Genomic DNA, 21,852 nt, shown 5'->3' with positions numbered 1-21,852 from the left:
TGGAGCGAGGGAGGGTGCGGTGGGACGGGGGGTCGATGGAGGGTGCGGTCGGCGGCGGCGGCCGGTGGAGCGGGGGGTCGACCCTGGTTACTAATGGCGCACCAGCTTTTGGTGTGCCATTAGAAGTTTTGCAAAAAAAGTATATATTCTAATGGCGCACGGTGTGGCCAGTGCGCATTACTAGTTTGCACTAGTAATGGCGCACTGTGCCACGGTGCGCCATTAGAATGTTTGGAAAAATTAAAAAAAAATGTTTCTAGTGGCGCACCATGTTCCTGGTGCGCCATTAGTGTCTTCCACACTAATGGCATACCGAAACATGGTGCGCCATTAGTATATACTAATGGCGCACCACCTGAAAGGTGCGCCATTAGTGTCCATCCCATCTATAACCCTTTTCCTAGTAGTACAACCCGAACCCGGCACGCTGGGGGCGCTCAGGGGCGGGGGGCGAATCGTTTTTGGCGCGAAAGAGCCGCGGGCCCTCCTTGCCAACGACTCGTCTCTCTTCTCGCCGCTTCGGCGTCCTCATCGCCTCATTTCCCGCGGCGAATCAATGCCAAAGGTACCTGCCGCGCCGGTCAGCCTCCATTGATGCCTCACGGGCGGTGCAGTGAAGACCGGACGACGCGCGTCCCCTCGCCCGCCACGCGTACACGCGGCGGCCACGCATACGTGGCGCGTCCGCCTATATAAGCCGACCCCAGCGTGTCGGAGACACGCACAGAGCCTCCTCTGCCAACACGCCATTTCTCCCCTTCCTCCCTCTCCTCTCGCCGTCTCCAGTGCAAAAGCATGGCCGAGCGCTTCCCCAATGACGACGCAGCGGCGAACGGCTTCGGCCGCCGCCACCTTCACAAGGACGAAGCTCGGCTCCTCTTCGAGGCCGAGTACCCGGTCCCGCCGGACATGTGGGTGCCCGGGGCATGGAGAATCAGCGTTGATGGTGTCCCGGTGCCACCACCACCCATCGGGGCGGCGCCGCGTGCGGAGATCACGCGTATCCGCGCCCCCCTGCCGCGGGCGGGGAGGGAAGAACCGCGCTACGTCCCCAACAGCCCGCTCTGGGAGCCATACTTCCGCCGCCGCCACGCCGAACAGCTCGACGCCACTAACAGAGTCGTGCCCTTCGGAAGGCTCAACTCCGAGGGGCGGCACCGATGGTGGGGCGTGCCCAGCCGCACGCTGGAAGCCGTCCTCGAGCACATCGAGGGCAGCAACACGCCGAGGCTCGAATACCCTGCTCCCCCATCTTTATCTCGCCAACGTGGGAGTTCCTAGACGTCGAGGCGCATGGAGCAGCCCGGGGCGTCCTCCTCCTCGCCCGGCCGCTCGTCCGGCTCTCCCTACCTCCGCCCCGTCAAGCCGGAAACCCAGGACACGCCTGTCAGCGGGCCCACCCGCAGCTCCGGCGTCCGCATCGGCGACTCCACACACCCCTCTGGCCGCCTCGTCCTCGTCGCGCCCAAGCCAGAGCCCGGCCTCCCCACGGAGTACGAGGAGATAGCCCGGCGCGGCTTCTCCGACGAGGAGGCCCTAAAGTGGGCGTGGGACGACTACCTCCGTGACGAGATGGTCTGGCAGCGCCGGGCCCTAGAGGAGATAGCCGCCCGCAAACGTGGGCCCGAGGACGAGCACGACGTCGTGATCCTCGATAGCGACGACGGCGAGGACGCCCCCGGACCGTCCAACCCGCCGCGCCAACCAGGGGAGGGTTGCAGCAGGGACGGCGGCCGCGGCGGAGGCGGCGACGACGACGACGACGACGATGACGACGGCGGCGACTACATGCGGTTCTACAGCCTCCTCGGCATGTAGAACTGCAAGGGCGGCGGGTAGCGAGGTGCGGCGAGGGAGACGGCGAGGAGCAGCCTAGTAGTTTTTTTTTTCTTTTTGTAAAATATTTTTAAATATGAGCGAACTCGCCGAAGTTTGATTGAATTTGTGCCGTGTTTGTGCCGTAATTTAAATTTTTAAGAAAACGTGGGCGCCGCGACTGGGGGCATCATGCCCCAGCGCGCGGTTTAGCGCCGGTGCGCCCTCAGGAGGCGTTTTTAGCGCCTCCTGGGGGCCAACGGCTGGAGATGCCCTCAACTCTCAAGGTGAAAGGAGATAATCGACTCGCCGTCATCAGGCGTCAGCTCATGTCCTCATTATCATTTGTGTTCAAAGGCCTCCACCACCGTAAGTTAGCCCTTCCCTGGCCGGCTTGCTGATTGCCAATCCCACAGATTTCGTGCACCCCTTTCGTCAACGGTTGAACTGTCAACTAAACTGACAATTCGCTCTAACAGAAAAAAGTTGACATGTCAACATTGTAAGCACCGCTTCTTTTTGCACGAAATTCCCGCGGCGACTAGCTCATCAATTTCCACTAGGCATTTCTTTTTGGTGAGCTTCAGTTTTATTTGAAAACTAAATTCAATAAAGAAATTGCGGGGTCAATAGAAAAAAAACTTTATCAAGTACTCTCTCCGTCCAGAAATACTTGTCGGAAAAATGGATAAAATTGGATGTATTTATAACTAAAATACGTCTAGATTTATCCATTTCTCCGACAAATATTTCCGGACGGAGGGAGTAATATCATCTCCTAGACAGTCGCTACGTCTCCCGAACCAAAAATGAATTGGCCCCTTGAAGAACCAAATAGGTTTGACGTGCCTTCTGAATGCTGCTCATTTGAAGCAAGTGAGTTTGTTCCGCCAAACCCTATTTGGCGCCTTAAGCGCCCGATATAGGGTTAATGATACAGGGCGCACACCCCCTTGTCCACGCTGGGCCGGCCCACAGTCCTTTCTTTCGGATTTAAAGACGCAAAAAAGAAGGCGTAACGCGAATCGAACTTGCGATCTCCTGGACAAACATTCGCTGCACTAACCAATTGGCCATCTGCACTTGTCGAGTTTAGTTGTAGGTTTTCATCCTTTACTTCCTTCTCTACTCCTTTTTTTCTATTTTTATTTCATTTCCATTTTACCCTTTTCTATCATGTTTCTATAATACAAGAACGTACGTTTCAAATTCATGAACTTTATTCTAATTCGATGCTTTTTTTCGAATTCAATCCGATGAACTTTTTCAAATTCAATGACCTTTTTTCAATACTGATGAACTTTTTTTCAAATTTGATGAACTTTTTTCAAATTCAATGAACTTTTTCGAATTTGATGAACATTTTTCAAAAACGATGAACTTTTTTTCAAATTTGATGAACTTTTTTCAAATTCGATGAACTTTTTCTAAGTTCGATGAACTATTTCCAAATCCGATGAATTTTTTTTCAAATTCGATGAACTTTTTTCAAAGTCGATGAACTTTTTTTCAAACCGATGAACTTGTTATCGAATTGGATGAGCTTTTTAAAATTCAATGAACTTTTTCAAATTTGATGAACCTTTTTTTCAAATTTCGGGAAATTTTATGAAATTATTGTACAGTTTTTAATTCATGTTTTTTCGTTGTTTTTACGGATTTTTTCTTTTTTTAATCAACAAGGCTTTATTGACCAGTGCTTGCAAGAAAACAAAGGCTACGAAAGGAGCAAGTAGCGATCGAGCGAGCGAGCAGCGATCAAGTGAATGGGCCGTGGCCCACTATGGGCGCGCGTGAGCGCCAGGACAGCGATCGGGCGCTGAAGGCGCTAACGAGGTCTCGTTTGTTCCTATGTTTCATGCAGGGAGGGAACCATGCCAGGATTTTTCTTGGGCCTTTCTAAGGAGGCGCATGAGGGCTCTCTGGGGTGGATACCCTACTCTCACGTCGTTGATTGTGCAAGCAGTCGCAGACAAGCCGCCACCGTCCACATCGTCATCGGTTTCTGCCGCACAGTCCTCAACCGTCGCCGCAAATCCTCTGCACCCCGCTCGGACGCCTTCACCAACTCCTACACCGTCTTCCTGCACCGGGGTTGCCCGCTCCTACGCGCCGGTCGCGGCGGCGCTGTTGAGCCTCATGGCAGGCGTGCCTCCTGCGGCGCGGGCCACCTCGGCCACGGGAGGCTCGAACCCCCCTAGTACTCCGGGCGTGGGGGCGCCACTGGCTCCCTCGCGCCCTCCGGCTCAGGCGCCGGGCTTCTACGGTCCGCCACAACAGCAGCGAGGACCGGCACCAGTATACATCTATGGTGGGAACCAGCCCCCTGGTTATGCCCAGGCTGGGCAGTACCTCTCGTCGTATGGTCCGGCCGTTGCCGGAGTGCAGGCCCCCACATATGGGGCTTCGCAGACCGGGTTGTCCGCTCTGCCGCTATTTCATCCAAGGGGGTTGTGGCACATCCGGCTCAAAAATGCAAAAAGAAGAAGAAGCCACAACAGCAGCAGTTTGCTGATGGAGCCTTACAGAGTTAATTGCAACACTTCAGCATGTTGTAATGAGTCAGTACCACTAGTCATTTTTTTGCCATGCAGTACCAACTCTAAGCCTAAGTGTTGCATAACGGTCTGACAGCCGTATAAGCGTGTATTGACCCCGTATCTGACATAAAGGGCCCACATGTCAGGTGCCATCGTGGCTTACCTGCGCGCACCCGCTCGGTAAGTTTCGCACCCGCTCGGTCACTCCATCTAGCCTGGTCCGGTCGAACCCGTACGCAGCCAGCCGCACTCGACACTCCACTCCGTCCCTCTCCTCGCCGCATCACCCTCCTCTCTCCAGCCGCCGTCGCTCGCCGCGCAGACCGCTGCGTCCGCCCCCGCCGTCGCGCCATGGTCTTCGAGGATGAGAGCAGCGACGACTTGTCCAGCCTGCAGATCTCCTCCTCCGACGATGGGATGCATTATCAGGTCAGTGGTAGAGCTAGGGTTAGGGTTAGGTCATTTGGGGATTTGGGGATTTCATGATCTGGTTTTCTGATTTGAGTATTTGCTCCCTGTAGATTCCTGCTAGCATTGAAGACCAAGACTACCATGGCTTGGAGATGGCACCCGAGGGGCTCTGCGTGGAGCATCGGCTGCCAACTGAGCGCCGTGTAGCTTTTGAATCATTTGAGACTGGCAGGAGGTTTCTAGTTTGTGCTCAGCCTGTAAGTCACTGAAGCTTAGTAGTTTTGATGCTTATAGTACTAATGGTCACTGCAATAGCTTAGTTGGCTATGTTCACTGTAATATATATATATGTTTGATGCTTATGTTGACTTTAATATTTATATGGGCAGCAGCTTAGTTGGCAGTGGAGAAGCTCATAGTTTAGTTAGTTATTAGTACTGAAGCTCACAACAACATGGTGTGTAGGCATGTGCTGTTAGTTGATTGAGGCAGTGTAGATGCTAATAGTTTAATTGAGGCAGTATAGGTTGCAGTATAACTAGCATTGTTTGGTTGGCCACATGTATAATTGTTTGCTATATTGCAGGAAGCTGTCAATTGTGGTTTCCTTGCTTGGGTTGACCCAGAGTGGCCCCCCACAATGCAAAATGCATTGTTGAAGCTTTGGGAAATGTTTGAAGACAGCAGGACTGCTAGGAGGAAGGATAACCTGGAAAGTTCACTTACTATCCACCACCTTAAAGAAGAGAAAAGGAATATGGATGCCAACTATGACAAACTAGTTGAAGATGTCCATCAACTTCTCAATGCCCAGGAGGACAGGGTGTTGGATTTAAGTTATGTGCAGGCTAAGGAGAAGAAAGCTGAGGCTACCACTGCATCAGTTGTGGCTGCCATGAAGAATGAGATGGAGAAGAAAGCTGAGGCTGCCACTGCATCAGTTGTGGCTGCCATAAAGAATGAGATGGAGAGGAAAGAAGCAGAGAACTACAAGATGCAAGAGAAGTACAAAGTGCTGGTGAACCTGGTAGAAGCTCAAGGCAGTGTCATTAGGAACCTGAAGATGAATCATTTGAAAGAGAAGGAAAAGCCAGCTGAAGGAAACAACAATTTAAAGATTCAGGTTGATGAGCTCACCCTGTTTGTGAAAAAACTAACAGAAGAGAATGTGCAGTTCAAGAGGGGACATGAGAATCTGATGAAACGCAGGGATGAGTTAAAGCTCCAGCTTGCTGTGCAGTTCAAGTCACTTGAGAAGAGCAAAGAGAAGCTGAAGTTGATTCATGACATCTTGAAGGAATGAGGCAGATGAAGATGATCTGGGTAGATGAGGCAGAGCATACCTATCATGATATAAGTTGGTTTGATAGAAGGCTTTGCTAATCTTTTGTGAAGGGTGGTTTAGTTAAGTGTAATGTATGGATGTAGTACTTGTGAACAATGTTGGAGACTCCAGTATGCTATGATCTTTAGCTAATGTTGTAAGAATCTAGTAATTATGTAAGAATCCATGGTCATGTTGAACTCCTGTATGCTCAAGTTAGATGGCTCAAGTTATCTCCTCTTGAACCTGTGTTGAAATATTTAGCTAAAATCTAGTTAGCTTGCTTAAGTTATTTAGCTAATGAAACTCTTGCCAAATCAAACAACAGAGGAAAAAAGCTGCTGGTGCCCTCACAACAAACCAAATCAAACTCTGGCCCTGGTTATTAAACAGAGCAAAAAAAACAGAGCATAAATGCTCAACAGTGTAGGCCCTGGTTATTAAAGCACTGCACTGGCCCGAACAGGAACGAAACGGTTTGTTCATTTGGGGGAAAAAACTAGGGTTAGGCAACGGCGGAGGCGATTCCTGAGCGGGCCGGCGGAGGAGGCGATCTCGCAGTCGGCGTCGGCGGCGGCTACCTCCAACTCAATGTCCATGTCGTGGTCTTCGGGTCGTTCTCAGCCCCCCAGCTTCCGTCGAGCCTCTAGAAGGAGAGGGGACGAATCCAGGTCTCCGGTGCCCTACCGTGAGAGCCCGATGGCGTATGAGCCGGAGAAGCTCTGCTGGTGCAGGCCGCGTAGGAAGGTGCCCAGATGGATCTCATGGAACCATCAGAACCCAGGCCGGAGGTACTACGCCTGCGTTGATGCCATGGTAAGTTTCATTCTTCTTCTACTTTTCTGTTCATTAGATCTTCTCCCCTCTGAAACCCTGATTGTGGTTGGTACAGTGAGGTGGTTGTGGCTACGTTGAATGGCATGATGATCCTCTGCCGAAGTTTTTGAGTGATTTGATTGGTGATTTGCGAGATGAAGTGCGTAGGCTGAGAGGTGAAACAAGTGTTGCTTTGTTTGAAGATCACAGTGCAGCTGTTGCTCTGCCTGAAGCTCAAAGAGGAAGAGAGATGATGGATTTGGAAGAGAAGCTCAAGGAGAAAAATGCAGAGCTAGATGCACTGAAGGGGAAATATCAGAATGTGCCAGGTTTCATCCTACTGATGTTGATCCTAGTAATGTGTCAGGTGTCTTTGTAATAAAGTGCAAATGTTCATCCTAGTAATGAAGTGCAAATGTTCACAAGCGCCAAATGTTGATCACCTCAGAGATGCCAAATGCCAAATGAGCATTGAGTTGAGTTGTACACAAGTGCCAAATTACCAAATATTGCAGATATTGTAGGCATAATATGTTCATAGGAGCATTATAAGTTTACAACTGACCTAAGCACACAAACTTAGAACTCCATTACAACATACATCAGTTTTGTAGCACAAATAACTAAGTTTCCAGCATAAATAACTTAGTTTTCTAACACTCAACTCTGGCACTCTAGTACTCTCCCACTCAGGTGTTACCACTGGCAGTGAAGTATGACATCAAACGAGTATATTTCCCTGGGGCACTAGAAGAAGGAGCACCAGAAGATGAAGCTCCTGTAGAAAATCTTGGGGCAGTGAAAGGCCTTGCAAATCTTGCACTTGCACTAGCTGACTCTCTAGCACTTGCACTTCCAGTTCTTGCAGTAGTAGCTCTTGCACTAGTTGACCCTCTTGCACTTGCACTTCCAGTTCTTGCAGTAGTAGCTCTTGCACTTGCTGGCCCTCTAGCACTTTCACTTGCAGTTCTTGCAAAAGTAGTTCTTGCAGAAGAAGACCTTGCTGGTGGCTGTTGTGATCCTGATGGAGTACCTTCTAGACCTTGCTGACCCTCTAGCACTTTCCTTGATCTTTTTGCTGCCTGGCAAACATAAAAAAACATGCTAGTTAGTCACAAAGGTTTAGAACAAAAAACATAGCAGGAAAGGAGACTAATTAAGAACATTTAGTAGCCCCTGTTCACATAGCAAAATCTTTGATGACAATTTGGAAAAACTTGGTTTACTGCATTTAGTAGCCCCTGTTCACATAGCATGCTATACTTAGCTGTTGTACTAGTAAAAGAAAGAACATAAAAGCAAGAACATAACAGAAAGATGCATGCATACCTTCTGTCTATCAGACATGATAGTATAAGGCCCAAATTTGCCAACTTCTCCTCCTAGACATATCTTCAGTTGGTGTAGAAACCAACACCAATTAGCTGTGTCCTCTTGTCCAACAACAGCAAATGCAAGTGAGAAAATATTATTATTCCCATCTTTTCTAGTGGCAGCTAGGATTTGAGCACCAGTGGTGAGCTTAATAAAGCATCCATCAACACCTGTTGTTGCAACCAAATAACAATTTAAACTTCTACAACTTTATATTTAAGTATAAAGAACTATAAAGCATTACTAACCAATGGATGGTCTGCATGCACTGAGAAATCCCTCCCTTGCTCCATTTATGCAGAAGAACATAGCATGAAACCTTGGTCCTGGATGTGGTATTTTTGTAGTTGGTCTTGGAGTAACTGTTGCAACTACAACTCTACTACCAGGGTTTGTATCCATGATGGTCTGAGCATAATCCCTAAGCTTGGGATACTGCTTCTTGTGCTCTCCTAGCACAGCTTCCACAGCAAGGTTTTTGGCCCTATAGGCCATGTGCTTTGGCACATCAACACCATACTTCTCATTGCAGTTGTCAATCAGAGTGTGTATGCTGGTGGTTGGATCAGACCTGAACAAGGACTCATAGGTCTTTGCAAGCCACTTGGCACTTATCCTAGATGTCTCAGTGTTGGTAGGGCAAGTGTGCTCCAGCCTTATTTTCTTGATAGCAAAGGTTTTCTCCCCTGTGATAACTGCAACAACTATGCAAAACTGGCAGTGCTCTTGCTTACAACAGACAATTATCCTTTGGTCTGAATTTCTGTGATACCTGAAGTCTCTGGCCTGTGTGATGTGCAAGCTCAACAAAGCATCTCTGAATTGCTGTTGATTCTTAAAGCACATGTACAGACATAACTGCTGATGTGGTTGCTCAAGCTTGTCAATGTACCAGATCCTTGGCTTCCTTTTCTTGGCCCTACTCTTCCTCCCTTTGGGCAGAACAAATGAAAGTGGCTCATGTCCATCATCTTCATCCTCAAACAGCAACCCACCATCTTCTTCATCTGATGAAGGAATGAAATCAGGTTGCACCTCCTCCAACACACTTGAGTGTGTCCTAGTAGTAGGGCCCCTCCTAACTGCGAGCTTCTTCCTCTTTGTTGCAGGTTTTTGCATTGGTGCTTCTTCTGTTGCAACAACTTTGACCTAATCCTCCTTCTCCTGTTCCTCCTCCTCCTCCTCCTCCTCCATCTCAAACAAGTCCTCAACCTCAGTGTCACCCTCATAATGTAATTGTTCCTCTTCTGAATCCTCATCTGAATCTTCATCTTCAACTTCTTGCTCTGCTAGTTTATTCCCCTCAATTATCTCTGTGTCTTCAATTATCCTGTACTTCTCCATGCAAAAAGGATTGGTATCACTGTCATATGCAACAGCCTCAGAGTCATCACTGTTATTATGTCCCTCTTCTACCACTGCATCTTCCTCCATTACAGCTTTCATCTTGCCCTTACTGAAATTTCTGCTCTCTTGTGTGCATTGACTATGAAAAACAACACCTTGTTGATTAACAGCAAGAACTGCAGGCTCACTGAGATCATAAACAACAGGTGGTCTATATAATATAGTTGCTAAATTTTCTTCTCTCCTCGGACAGAAATTGCTATAGTTTGATCTTAGTAAATCTTCTTGTTCTATCTGACATACAAAAGGTGTTGTTGCCCTCACCAGCAAATTCAGAACTAAACTATGCTGATATTCTTTCTTAAGTTGCTGCAGTTTGATGTTTGTGTCAATTAAATCTAACCCAAGCTCTCTTTCCTCTCCTCTGCCTAAATTCTTCATGTGGTACAGTTCATCAGACAAAGAATAACCTTGTGTGTGCATCAGTGCATATAAGTTCAGAAATGTCACATCTGAGCTGCATATCTTCCTATTCAGATTGTGGTGTGCTTCAAAATGAATCCAAACATCCCAGACAACATCATCCAAACTACAATTGACAGTACAAATTACAGCATCATCTAAACTGTCATCAGCAACACTAACCCTAGACCCTGTTTTGGATACAGAAAGAAGCAGAGAAGAGAAGGACTTACAGGACGCCGCCAGTAGCTCCACTGGTCCACTCATGGCTACTGCTAGGGTTGGCCACCCATATCTCTGCCAGCTTCACCCTGTCCTCCATGGATAGCACGGCCTCCTCCTCCAAATCCTCGTCGTCTGCGCTGGAGTAGTACGAACTGGAGCCGTCGATGTTGTCCAGACCTAAGTGGTCATCGGGGCCGAGGCCAGGAAGGTCCCCGTACCCGCCCGCCCTGTCTGCGCCACCGGGAGTCGCCGCCGCCATCGCCTGAGAGGGAGTGGAGAGGGAGACGAGGAAGGGGGGAGAGGAAACTAGGGTTCGTCGCATACGGGTATGACCCGGCCCAGCTACTTGGTGCGACCGAGCCAACTGGGAGGAGTGACCGAGCGGGTGCGCGCGGGTAAGCCACGATGGCACCTGACATGTGGGCCCTTTATGTCAGATACGGGGTCAATACACGCTTATATGGCTGTCAGACCATTATGCAACACTTAGGCTTAGAATTGGTACTGCATGGCAAAAAAAATGACTAGTGGTACTGACTCGTTACAACGTGCTGAAGTTTGGTAGTTCCTTGCAATTAACTCAGCCTTACAACATGGTTTTCACCCTCCTCCTCAACACATGCCGGTTCAGCAACAGTTTCCGCATCAACCCATACCACAGCAGCACGTGCAGACTCACCAATGCCAATATCAGCAGGTTGTGCAGCCACAGATGCCGCAGGCACTAGCTACCGTCGTTGTCACACCACAGGTGGTTCCCGGGACTGATGTGCAGGTGGATCCTACAGTACCTAAGAGCAAGGCCAAGAAAGGGGTCCGTTGCTGGAAGTGTGCGGTAGATACGCATGCAGCGAAGGATTGCACTATGCAACATTACTGTTATATTTGTGACAAAATAGCTCATCCGACGTTGCAGTGCCCGGTTCTTAAACTCTCCAAGCCCAATGCTTTTGTTTCGGGAGTTGGTGCTGACGAGACTTACTTTGTACAGTTGCCAGATGGCGTGGTGAAAGAGCACTTGGCGCCGACACAGACACCGATCGCACGTGTTCAGGTTACTGGCTTGATGGTAGCGGTTAGCGTCGTCGAGAGTCAAATTGCCATGAGATGTCCGGTCCGTGATCAATGGAAGTGGGAGGCTATTCAGCATGGGTCTGATGCTTACCTTGTTAGCTTCCCGTCTTTCGAGGATTTAGACAGGCTCGATGGAATCCAGATGAACGTGTCGTCAATTAATGCCCAGATGATTGTTACCGCATGGACATCACAGGAGGTTCCGCATAAGATCGAACTTCAGCAGGTTTGGCTTCATGTTGAGGGTGTTCCCCATACGGTGCATCATTTTTTGGGCTTATGGGCCGTTGGTACTCTTATGGATAAGACCTTGGACGTGGATCTTATTAGCCTGTGACGTCGTGATGAGGACATCGATACAATTGTTACACCCACAGCCCCTGCTGCTATACATACTGGACCAATTACTAGAGCCCGCGCACGCCAACTAAATTACCAGGTACTTTCGTTTCTTGGTAATGATTCTAATGTTCATGAGAACATGATGCTGCCTAAATTGGATACATTTGTTTTGCTTACAAATGAAGGGCCTAGCTTGGAGAAGGATGAACATTGGAGCAAGAACAAGCATGGAGATGATGGCATGTGCAAGGGAAACAAGAACGGAGTTACAAGTGATGATTTCAGGACTTTGAAGCCACCATAATGGGTGCATGAAGCCTTGGACGAAATATACAATATGCCACTTCATAAATTTCATCCCGAGGCTATTTTAGGTGCTGCGTCACCTTATTATTGGGCCAGGCCCATGTAATTTCGAAATAAATAAGTATAGGCTATTTTTAGAGTCCGTATGTGTGGGGAAACAAGAGATAGGGTTGATTTCGGACCCCTCCACCAAGGGCCACGAAATTCCCCCCCCCCCTTCCTCCATATATACAGCCCTTAGGGCATCGTTTAGACTTTGGGTTTTGTTTAGATTAAAAGTTCGCCATAGCTGCAACTTCGCGTACTTCGTTTGTGTTCAACGACCAGACAAAGGCGGCACAGAACCCCAACTTGATCAATAAAGCTTTCATCTTATATTCGCAATATCCGGATTGCAATCTCAGTTTCTTGCTTGTTCTTCGTTTGCTCACAGGAAACAGACCCTCGTGGTCAGGTTGATCGTGCTCCGGCGTGGTCAATAACCTCTCGGAGTTGGTTTAGCGATTGCTAAGGCGCGACGTCCTCGCACGTTCGTAGTCGGATCGTCAAAGTCGACTTCCACCAAAGCGATATCCATCATCTCATCGAAAGACGGGACACCTTGGCCTCTATCAAGTGGTATCAGATTTCCAGGTTGCTCGGTGAGATTTTACAGTTTTTCGTAGTTTAGATCGAGTTTGTTCTTCATACCTACAGTCCACGAAAAAGCCACACACAAAAATTAGGGTTAGTTCATCATATCCGAACCAATCTGAGCCTTTGCATAATCTTTTTAGGGTTTTGCTTTGTTGAATTTGCAGTTGCATCGTCGTGTCTAATTGCTGGTCTTAGTGTCTAGTCCTTTAGAGTTTCGAGTTCTGTTCACAAGTTGTCACGCCGCCGCCGCATCATCATCATCATCGCTGCCATATACCACCATCGTCATCACCGCTGCCATATACTACCATCGTCATCACCGCTGCCATCTACCACCATCGATATTACCGCAGCCATATACCACATATCCACCTCCATCACGCCAATCCGAATCCACCTGCAACATATATCTGCCACCAGTTCGAGTTCCACCAGATTCTTCTCCGCCACCAGTCCTATTCCGAGTCCAGTATTTTGTTACTCTGTTTTGGATTTCCAGATCACGCCATACTCCGAGTCGTGACAGAGCAGGACTCCCCAACTTCCGTGCTACCCGCAGTAGAGAAATAGTTCCAAACTCAAAAAAAAACTAAGTCTGAAAAATTCTGGCTAGGCAGTTTCTAGACCATTTGTAGACTTTTTCAAAAAAAAAATTGTTGCGGAGCAAAAAAAAGAGGAAAAAGAAGTGAAAAAAAAGAGAAAAAAATTCAGAGTGTGCTCCTCCCTTGTTTACGTGCAGCGCCGTGATTTTGTTAGTGTTCTAGGCTCGCGTCTCTAGCACAGTCAGTCTATCCTAGGACCAGCACAGTATCGTCGTTGAGCGTTTATTCAACTTTGCATCTCTGAATTGATTATTGCGGACCTTTTTTGCTACCATATTATAAGCCTTCCCAGCTCCACATACATCTATGTCGTGCGTTTGACTCTCCCTGGTAATCGCTCTATCCAAGCTTTGAGAGTTTTGACTACAACGGTTGCCGATCACCGCCTACTGCTGGGTAAGAACTGGTAAGAATTTGAGATTTGCTTGATGGATTTGTGACACCCACCACAACCTCTTGTTAGTAGTCTGTAGGATCATATTCTTGTGTGTTTCTATTGCTGCTAACCATGCCAGGATCACAAGCCGACGAGACTGACTGGGAGAACATGACGAATAAGGATTTGCATGATAAATTTTAGCAAATGATGAGTGGACAGGTGCAAGATGTGCTAAACAGATTTGAAGAGGCCATGTAGAAGATCGATGGCATGGAGAATACGTTCGAAACAAAGCTCGATAACAAGTTTAATGAATTACTCGCGCGTCTTCCACCACCACCACCCGCTGCACCTAATGCACCTCTACAACAACAACAACAACAACGACGACTACCTCCACGTCGCGAAACAGACCTCCGCCGAGCGAGCCGTGTCCCTCTTGCGTTTGGCCAAACTGTTGGTGCTGCTGTTGATACTTCTGTGGCTCCTGCTGCTGATGCGGAGGAGGATGATTATGTGGGAGATTATGAGGATGAGGTTGATCAACATCAGAACTACGTGCAGCCACCAGCACCACCAGCAGCAGGTCGACCTCAGGTATATATTCGCAATGGTAGGCCTGCACCACCACCTCAGGTACGAGATGATGTCCATATTCCTAAACTGAAATTGAATATTCCACCATTTGAGGGTAGATATGTTCCTGATATATATCTTACTTGGGAGTTAGAAACTGAACAACGATTTACATGTTTACAATATCCTGAGGAGAGACGGGTTGCTGCTGCTATTTGTGCTTTCACTAGTTTTGCATGTGTATGGTGGTCTGAACATTGTAGATTATATCCTATTCCAACTATGTGGGCTGCTTTGAAAACCGCTATGCGTACGCGTTGGGTTCCACCATATTATCAACGTGAATTGCTTCAAAAATTACAGCGTTTAAGACAAGGGAAAAATTATGTAGAAGAATATTATCAGGAATTAAAAACTGGCATGATTAGATGTGGTATTGTTGAGGAGAATGAAGCTATGCTTGCACGTTTTCTGGGTGGATTAAATAGAGAGATTCAGACCATTCTAGACTATAAGGAGTATACTAATATCACTTGTTTATTCCATCTTGCTTGTAAAGCTGAACGTGAAGTGCAGGATCGACAAGCATTGGCGCGAACTAACTTTTCGGCAGGCCGGCCTTCATCATGGACACCGCGTGCATTTTCTACTTCAACTGCACCAGCACCTCAATCAGGTGCCTCCTCCAGTCGTGATACAAGAAAACAGGCACAACCACCATTATCTGCCAAGAGCGCATCTGCCAGGCCTGCACAGAGTTCTTCTTCTTCCATGGCATCAACAGGGCACACAAGTGATATTATTTGTCATCGTTGTAAGGGAGGAGGTCATTATGCGAGAGAATGCAAATCTCAGCGTGTGATGATTGCTACCGCTGATCGTGGATATGAGTCCGCTAGTGACTAAGATGAGGAGACTTTGGCTCTTATTACACCTGAAGAACATGGTGGAGATGATTCTGATCATGAGACGCAATACATGACTCTTGAAGACGCTGACAGGTATGAATGTTTAGTTGCTCAATGTGTTTTGAGTGTGCAGGTCACGCAAGCTGAGCAAAATTAGAGGCACAATTTGTTCCATACCAAGGGAGTTGTGAAGGAACGTTCTGTGCGCGTCATCATAGACGGAGGGAGCTGCAACAACTTGGCTAGCATGGAGATGGTGGAGAAGCTTTCTCTCACCACAAGACCACATCCACATCCTTACTTCATCCAATGGTTGAACAATAGCGGCAAGGTTAAGGTAACACGTACTGTTCGTGTGCATTTTAGTATCTCTACATATGCTGATTATGTTGATTGTGATGTGGTACCTATGCAAGCATGTTCCTTATTACTGGGTAGACCATGGCAATTTGATAAAAATTATGTACACCATGGTAGAAACAATTAGTATACTCTTGTTCATAAGGATAAAAATATTACTTTGCTTCCTATGACTCCTGATTCTATTTTGAAAGATGATATTAATAGAGCTAATAAAGCAAAACAGGAGAAGAATAAGAGTGAAAATCAGATTGTGGCAAAAGAATTTGAGCAACAAATGAAGCCTAATAATAAACCATCTAGTGTTGCTTCTGAAATTAAATTGAAAAGTGCATGTTTATTTGCCACCAAAACTGATATTGATGAGCTAGATTTCAGCAAATCTGTTTGCTATGCTTTTGTGTGCAAAGAGGCATTATTTTCATTCGAGGACGTGCCTTCCTCTTTGCCTCCTGCTGTCACTAACATTTTGCAGGAGTTCGCTGACGTCTTTCCACAAGACGTGCCACCTGGATTACCGCCTATTCGAGGGATTGAGCATCAGATTGACTTAATTCCCGGTGCTTCACTGCCAAACCGTGCGCCATACCGTACCAATCCAGAGGAGACGAAGGAGATTATGCGTCAAGTACAAGAGCTTCTCGACAAAGGTTATATATGCGAATCCCTTAGTCCTTGTGTTGTTCCTATTATTCTAGTGCCGAAAAAGGATGGTACATCACGTATGTGTGTTGATTGTAGAGGCATTAATAATATTACTATTCGTTATCGTCATCCTATTCCTAGGCTAGATGATATGCTTCATGAATTGAGTGGCTCTACAATATTCTCCAAAGTTGATTTGTGTAGTGGATACCATCAAATTCGTATGAAATTGGGAAATGAATGGAAAACAACATTTAAAACTAAGTTTGGATTATATGAGTGGTTAGTCATGCCTTTTGGGTTAACTAATGCACCTAGTACTTTCATGAGATTAATGAACGAAGTTTTACGTGCTTTCATTGGACGATTTGTGGTAGTTTACTTTGATGACATATTGATTTATAGCAGATTTTGGAAGAACATTTGGAACATTTACGCGTTGTTTTTATTGCTCTACGTCATGCACGTTTGTTTGGTAACCTTGGGAAGTGCACCTTTTGCACCGACCGAGTATCTTTTCTTGGCTATGTTGTTACTCCACAGGGAATTGAAGTTGATAAAGCCAAGATTGAAGCTATTGAGAGTTGGCCGCAGCCCAAAACGGTCACACAAGTGAGGAGTTTTCTTGGCCTCGCTGGATTCTATAGGCGTTTTGTGAGAGATTTCAGCACCATTGCTGCACCTCTCAATGAGCTTACAAAGAAAGATGTGCCTTTTCTTTGGGGTACCGCACAGGAAGAAGCCTTCACGGTATTGAAAGATAAGTTGACACATGCTCCTTTACTCCAACTTCCTGATTTTAATAAGACTTTTGAGCTTGAATGTGATGCTAGTGGAATTGGATTAGGAGGTGTGTTACTACAAGATGGCAAACCTGTTGCATATTTTTCTGAAAAATTGAGTGGGCCTAGTCTGAATTATTCTACTTATGATAAAGAATTATATGCTCTTGTTCGGACTTTAGAAACATGGCAACATTATTTATGGCCCAAAGAACTTGTTATACATTCTGATCATGAATCTTTGAAACATATTAAAAGTCAAGCTAAACTGAATCGTAGACATGCTAAATGGGTTGAATTCATTGAGACTTTCCCTTATGTCATTAAACACAAGAAGGGAAAAGAAAATGTTATTGTTGATGCATTGTCTCGCCGCTATACTATGCTTTCACAACTTGACTTCAAAATATTTGGTTTGGAGACCATCAAAGATCAATATGTGCATGATGCTGATTTTAAAGATGTAATGCAGAATTGTAAAGAAGGAAGAATGTGGAACAAGTTCGTCGTTAACGATGGATTTGTGTTTTGTGCTAACAAGCTATGCATTCCAGCTAGCTCTGTTCGTCTTTTGTTGTTGCAGGAGGCGCATGGAGGACTAATGGGACACTTTGGCGTGAAGAAGACGGAGGACGTACTTGCTACACATTTCTTTTGGCCAAAGATGAGACGGGATGTTGAGCGTTTTATTGCTCGCTGCACTACATGTCAAAAAGCTAAGTCACGACTCAATCCTCATGGTTTATATATGTCTTTGCCTGTACCTAGTGTTCCTTGGGAGGATATATCTATGGACTTTGTTTTAGGTTTACCTCGAACAAAGAAGGGGAGGGATAGCATATTTGTTGTCGTGGATAGATTCTTGAAAATGGCACACTTTATACCATGTCATAAAAGCGATGATTCTGTTAATGTTGCTGATTTGTTCTTTTGTGAAATTATTCGCTTGCATGGTGTGCCAAATACTATTGTTTCAGATCGTGATACTAAATTTCTTAGCCACTTTTGGAGATGTTTATGGGCTAAGTTGGGGACTAAACTGCTTTTTAGTACTACTTGTCACCCCCAAACTGATGGACAAACTGAAGTAGTCAATAGAACATTGTCTACTATGCTTAGGGCTGTTTTGAAGAATAATAAGAAAATGTGGGAGGAATGCTTGCCTCATATTGAATTTGCTTATAATCGTTCATTGCATTCTACTACTAAGATGTGCCCTTTTGAAGTTGTGTATGGTTTCCTACCTCGCACACCTATTGATTTGTTGCCTCTTCCATCTTCGAAGAAGGTTAATTTTGATGCTAAACTATGTGCTGAATTGATTTTAAAAATGCATGCGTTAACTAAGGAAAACATTGAGTGTATGAATGCTAAATAAAAACTTGCTGGAGATAAGGATAGAAAACATGTTGTGTTTGCACCTGGAGATCTTGTTTGGTTACATTTGCGTAAGGATAGATTTCCTGATTTGCACAAATCAAAGCTAATGCCACGTGCTGATGGTCCCTTTAAGGTGTTGGAGAAAATAAATGATAATGCATATAAACTTGAGCTGCCTGCAGATTTTGGGGTTAGTCCCACTTTTAACATTGCAGATTTGAAGCCTTATTTGGGTGAGGAAGATGAACTTCCGTCGAGGACGACTTCATTTCAAGAAGGGGAGGATGATGAGGACATCGATACAATTGTTACACCCACAGCCCCTGCTGCTATACATATTGGACCAATTACTAGAGCCCGCGCACGCCAACTAAATTACCAGGTACTTTCGTTTCTTGGTAATGATTCTAATGTTCATGAGAATATGATGCTGCCTAAATTGGATACATTTTTTTTGCTTACAAATGAAGGGCCTAGCTTGAAGAAGGATGAACATTGGAGCAAGAACAAGCATGGAGATGATGGCATGCGCAAGGGAAACAAGAACGGAGTTACAAGTGATGATTTCAGGACTTTGTGCTGCGTCACCTTATTATTGGGCCAGGCCCATGTAATTTCGAAATAAATAAGTATAAGCTATTTTTAGAGTCCGTATGTGTGGGGAAACAAGAGATAGGATTGATTTCGGACCCCTCCACCAAGGGCCACGAAATTCCCCCTCTCTTCCTCCATATATACAGCCCTTAGGGCATCGTTTAGACTTTGGGTTTTGTTTAGATTAAAAGTTCGCCATAGCTGCAACTTCGCGTACTTCGTTTATGTTCAACGACCGGACAAAGGCGTCATAGAACCCCACCTTGATCAATAAAGCTTTCATCTTATATTCGCAATATCCAGATTGCAATCTCAGTTTCTTGCTTGTTCTTCGTTTGCTCGCAGGAAACAGACTCTCGTGGTCAGGTTGATCGTGCTCCGGCGTGGTCAATAACCTCTCGGAGTTGGTTTAGCGATTGCTAAGGCGCGACGTCCTCGCACGTTCGTAGTCGGATCGTCAAAGTCGACTTCCACCAAAGCGATATTCATCATCTCATCGAAAGACGGGACACCTTGGCCTCTATCACGTCGTGGAGTGGTCCGTATTCTCGTGGCTATGACTAACACTCAAATCCTGGCAAAGTGCAAGGATGATGTTGGGCCTTTTGTCGCGACGGATGTGGTGGTCAAGCTCAAGGGCTACACGTTCACTTTCAGGAGGGAGCCTGCAGGATATACTCCGGATTCAGACTTTGTTCCGTTCATTTGGAGACGCAAAGATGATAATGCTGATGATGATAGCGGTGTGAAGGAGAAGGATAATGAGATGGACACCTCGGAACACACTGGCAACCCAACCATCAATTCATCTTCTAGTACTACCCAAGCGGAAGACATTCAGATGCCTCAGATGCAACGACGGGATCTCGCGAGCATTGGCCTTGGTGGTGTGCCAGGAGGTGGCCCTTCAGCTGTAGTCACTCCGTACAACTCCCAAGTCGGTGCAGGCCACCGGCCTCTCGGCGGGACGCCCGGACTCATCATCGCTGCACCGACAGCTAGCGGGTCAGGTGGCGTTGCAATCGTCATCGTCAACACCGACGGTAGCGACACAACTGGCTTCTTCCATTACAGTGCAGGACAGAGGCGACACGACATGGGGACCGGACGGGGCTTCGAAGCACCAGAAACTAGCTGCGCTGCAGGCGGTCGCCCAGCTACCTGCTCGTGATGAGCTGGGCAAGCTAGCCCTGGCTGGGTGTGGTGCTGAAGGCCCGGCCTCCCATGTACAACCATGCATGCATACTGTGGCTGGGCGTGGTGCCGCAGGACCGGAGTGGATGCATGCACCGGCTGGGTATGGTGCTGAACGGCCGGCCTCGAGTGTGCAGCCATGCATGCATGCACCCGTGGCTGCTCTTAAGCCCCAGGTGATGGCCATGCAACCTCCTGTTGTACAGATTGTAACGACAGTTGACTCTATGAGTTTGGACGCCCTTCAGCTGCAGGTGGAGCCGGCCACGTACATCTCTATCGCATTCACTGGTACGACTGGTCCGGCCCCTCTTCAGACAATGACCTCGTCGTTCGAGCCTGTGGTTGAGATTGTTGGGGAGGGGGTTGCTACTCCACCATCATCCCCTTCACCGGCAGTAGAGCAGGAGCCACAACCTTCGATGGGGATGACACCTACACGACAGAGTAGTCGGCATACTGTTGTCGATGACGGTTCTATGGACACATATGAGGACTCTTTGGCCAAGGCAATGCGACGTAAGGCAGCGCAAAACCTCGACAACCAAGGTATTACGTCGTCACCCAAATCCTTTTTAGATTTTTCTAATACTGCCATCGTTTCTAAGTTAAATAAAGTGGGTGTCAGTCTTGGAAAGAATGAGAAGGATATTTCTATTTCGACTAACGCTTTGAAACATGTGGAATATGACCGATTAAAAATTACTCCACGTGTTTCTAGCAAGTCTTATGTCTCCCGTACTGATGAGGAAGAGCTGCATGCCACATCAGATGGTCAGCTACTCTCTCATTTAGTAGGGGCGGTTTCGGATGTGGGTCTAGATGAACCCGGGCTTAGTTCATTGATTGAGCTTACAGCATTCGGACGTAAATCAAAGACCGCACGTTCGAAAAAGATAGTAAGTCCCATAAGAGGGCAAAGTGCTCTAAATCTCCTATTGTTTCCTCATGAATGGAATGTTTTTTAATAGCAGAGGTCTTCGTGACTTGGCTAAACATTTATTCATTGCAGAATGTAATAGGGAATACAATTTAGATTTTTTGGCTATCTCTGAAACGGGGAGACGTGATTTCTCAGTAAGTCTGCTTAACCGTCTTTCTACCGGGATAGACTTTACTTGGGTTTCGCGACCACCTAGAGGTCGTTCTGGGGGCATTTTACTTGGCGTAAATACAGGGACTATGGATGTTTTGGCTAGTTCGAATGGCGAGTTTCACGTTAAACTCCATATTCGCAACAAGGCCGACAACTTCACATGGACCCTCGTCGCTGTGTATGGGGCAGCCCAGGATGAGTTCAAGGCCGATTTTCTTCGTGAATTGGTTAATCTAGCGAAAGATAATCCCTATCCCATTCTTATAGGTGGGGATTTCAACTTGCTTCGATTTCCAAATGAGAAAAACCGTGGTAGGTTCGATAATCATTGGCCTTTCCTTTTCAATGATGTCATCGATAGTCTAGATTTGCGAGAGGTTTCTATGATTGGAAGACAATTCACATGGGCGAACAGTCTTCCGGAACCGACATATGAGAAACTAGATCGCGTTTTAATGGATACCGACTGGGAATCAAAATTTCCTATGGTTACTGTTCGTGCTCTACCTCGTATCGAGGCATTATCAGACCACGCACCCATTCTTCTAACTACTGGGTTGCCACGACCACAACATAGACGCAAGTTCAAGTTCGAACTTCGGTGGTTGCTTCAGGATGGCCTCCATGACATGGTCAAGGAAGTGTGGGAGAAACCAGTCGCCGG

Source organism: Triticum dicoccoides, chromosome 7B, assembly GCF_002162155.2.
Source record: "Triticum dicoccoides isolate Atlit2015 ecotype Zavitan chromosome 7B, WEW_v2.0, whole genome shotgun sequence".
In the NCBI taxonomy this organism is placed as follows: Eukaryota; Viridiplantae; Streptophyta; class Magnoliopsida; order Poales; family Poaceae; genus Triticum; species Triticum dicoccoides.
Note: the sequence above shows the minus strand (reverse complement) of the source record.